Source organism: Neophocaena asiaeorientalis, unplaced genomic scaffold, assembly GCF_003031525.2.
Source record: "Neophocaena asiaeorientalis asiaeorientalis breed wild unplaced genomic scaffold, Neophocaena_asiaeorientalis_V1.1 scaffold359, whole genome shotgun sequence".
NCBI lineage: Eukaryota > Metazoa > Chordata > Mammalia > Artiodactyla > Phocoenidae > Neophocaena > Neophocaena asiaeorientalis.
Genome location: NW_020174137.1, coordinates 1,401,869 through 1,405,074, shown reverse-complemented (window position 1 = coordinate 1,405,074; position 3,206 = coordinate 1,401,869).

Below are 3,206 nucleotides of genomic sequence, written 5' to 3'. Positions count from 1 at the left end.
CCCCTTAATTCCACCAACAAATTCTCAAAGTTCTCCATATATGTAGTTTCGGGAACTAAAAGCAAAACCAAAACCACATATATCTCTAAGCTATATCTTCCTTCTCCCCTACTGAGATCCATACCTCTCTTGAAGTAACATGCACAGAGCTATATATTTGCTTGAATAGAGGTAAGGGAAAGGGAAACAGAGAGAGAGAGAAAAAAATAAATACCAACATCTCAAAATATTCTTTATCTACAACTGAACGGACACATATAGACTAAAGCTACAAATTCAAAAATACAGAAATATTTATAGAAAGTAAAGCAACTCCTCATATGTCTTTATAATTACCTATTTTGATCTTTCTTTCTCTGCCTTTATGGTCCATTTTCTTCTCTTTACCAATTGGTGCCATTTGCTTTTTAATAATTTTACTCTCACATAATTTGTCCTATATTGGCTACCACCTAGTTTCCATATGTATCTTTTTTCTATTTAATAGTCTTTGCTGTTCTATTCTCAATTCCAATAGCCCCAGAATTTAGATTAGTTGCCCTTGGGTCAAGTACCAATTGCAGGAAGATAAGACCTTAGTGATAGAGAACATAGCACACCCTTCTATTATACTACACACCCTGGCAAAGCTGGTGGCAAGGAGATGAGGGCCTGGAAGGATGCAGCATGACATGAAGAATGAAAGAGGTAAAATTAAGAAGTGACCAGAGGTGGTGAGAAATTTCATGGTTGGCCAAGAGTGAAATAGATAAGTAGTTGCCATAAATGTTGACTTTGGGAGACGAAACTGTTTGTATACAATATCTAGGAAACTTTTTCTGGTGCACTCAGCATACAAGTTGGTTGTACCCTTAAAGAAAACCTGTTAATATCTACATTAACCTTCAAGGTACATTTCAGTCTGATTATGTGTACCCTTTGGATATATCTCTAAGTTAGCAAAATGACCCTTTAATTTATTAGAGTTATGTTTGTGGGGCTAATATCTAAATTTAGCACCTTATAAGTAGTGCTCAGACACCTTGTAGGTTAAATGTTTAACCTTAAAGAGTGTCTTTGACTGTGACTTCCTAATTAAAAGGCTCAAGGTGAAAAGAAGTGTGAGTTGAATAGATATACACTATTGAAGTTCTTAGAAATACAACTGAAAAGTCAGAGAAACTTCACAGAGTTGGTGATGATGGAGTCAGAATTATTTCAGAAATAAATATATTTTGGTAATACTATGGTCTAGAATAGGATGTTTCGGATCAAAGATCAGGTTAAGGTGATGTTATAAAAATCTATTAAATTTAATAAGAATAAACATGTCACTTGTGAAATTATTAAATGGAAGTGTTTTTTTATCCACACCCCAAATGACAGATTTTATCAGTGCTGCTTTTAATGATAAGTCTTTGGCACAGTCTCATAATAGGTCGAGACGGCATAATGATTCCCTACCCAAGACTGAGCACTCCCGAGTATCTAGCAGCTACTGTAGAACCTGTGATAAATGAAGCTATAGGGATATGGTACAAAATAAACCTCTCTGAGAAACTTGAGAAATTAATGGCAAGTACCATGCCATGGAACTCAGTATAGGATTTTGATTTATCACCAGGACTTAACTAAAAATTGTACAGTGATACACTAACACATAGTGAGGGTCTTTGTCAAGATTCCACAAATTTAGATGCCTACAAGAGCCAGGCAATAATGTAAATAAGTGAAAAGATTAAGTCTAATATGATAGAGAGTGGAGGAGATAATAGTGAATTTAATATTTCTTGCCATAGCTAAAGGGGAAGTTACTGTGAAACAGATTTTGTTGCTGTGAAGGAATACATGTCTGGTTTTGACACCCTTTCTAATAAAACCAGAAATCAATAATCCAGATTTTGTGAGAAACATTTGAATCTTTACAAGTTAGCAACTAAACAGATACATTAAATAGTAGGTTTGCCAAAAACACATTTGTTGATCAAATCTTGTCTGCAAATTGTCCCTCAGCTTGTCATTTTAGGGCTGTAGCTTTGGCTACCTACCATTATTCAGAGACCCAAACCCATATAAAATTCTGTTTCTTTGGGGCACAGCCTCTCTACATCAGTTCAAGTCCATGAAGAGTGGACAGTGGCTGGAATTCATAGGTCAAATTCCTGAATTGGCGTCATTCCCAGGGAGAAAAAAACTTCAGGTTCTGTAGTCATTTTGAAAAAAAATATTACTCTTTAACCAAGAGGTTACTTGAAAGAACATGATATCTTAGAGGTACCTGAATAAAGTTCATGTGGGAATAAATTATAATGAGATCAAAATTTTATACACTAAAACTGAGCCTTTGAAAACACATGTTGTATATTTTTTACAACTGCCTCAATACAATTATCTTCTTACTAAATACTGAAGTAGGAGTTACATGGGTCTTAAATTTGCCATAAAGATATCTCAGCCTCCTTCTTTCAAGCAATCTTTTTCAAGTTAACAAAGTTTATTATGGTTAAATATGCAGTATTTTCAGTTCCTCTCTTTCCTGTCTACCCTTCTACCCATGTTGGTATGAAAATGTAGGTGAAAGCTTATGCATCAACCTTGATGTAGAGAGAACTCAGATCCAGGTGTCTCTTGAACCTCTTGAGTCACAGTTTGAGAGATGTCGTCCTGCTTTTATCTAAAACATTTTCTGTGTTCTCACAGAGTATTTGGCTGCTGAAACATGTAAGTTGCATTCCATTGGTTCTGGTTGCTGGTGACCATACCTGGTCTGGTACCTGACACTGCTAATTGGCTTTATTACTGAAACCCTGGGTAATCTTTGGGAAATTCACTGGGACTGCCTTCTCTAGCTTCCTAATATTAGGGCTCTTATCAAGTTATAACTACTTATATTCTCTGTTCCTAATAATTGGGGCATCCCACAATTTCAGTTTAGATTCTCTTTGTTGTGTGGCCTCATGAAATTGGAGACAGAGGAGGGGATAGCTCACTTACGTCATCTGAATCCCCTTGCACAACATTTACGAGGTCCATGCGGAACCTAGAGGACTCTATGGAGCTAATCCAGACATGAGAAACGTGGGAGTCATTAGAATTCCCTCTAGCATCTAACTTTTCCAATGTTTAATTTCCAACCTTCTATCTGAGGTGGTGTCCTGTTAGACATTTTGCTCATTAAAGAAACTTAAAATAGTCGTCTGGGTTCAGAAAAATGAAAAACCAGCCCT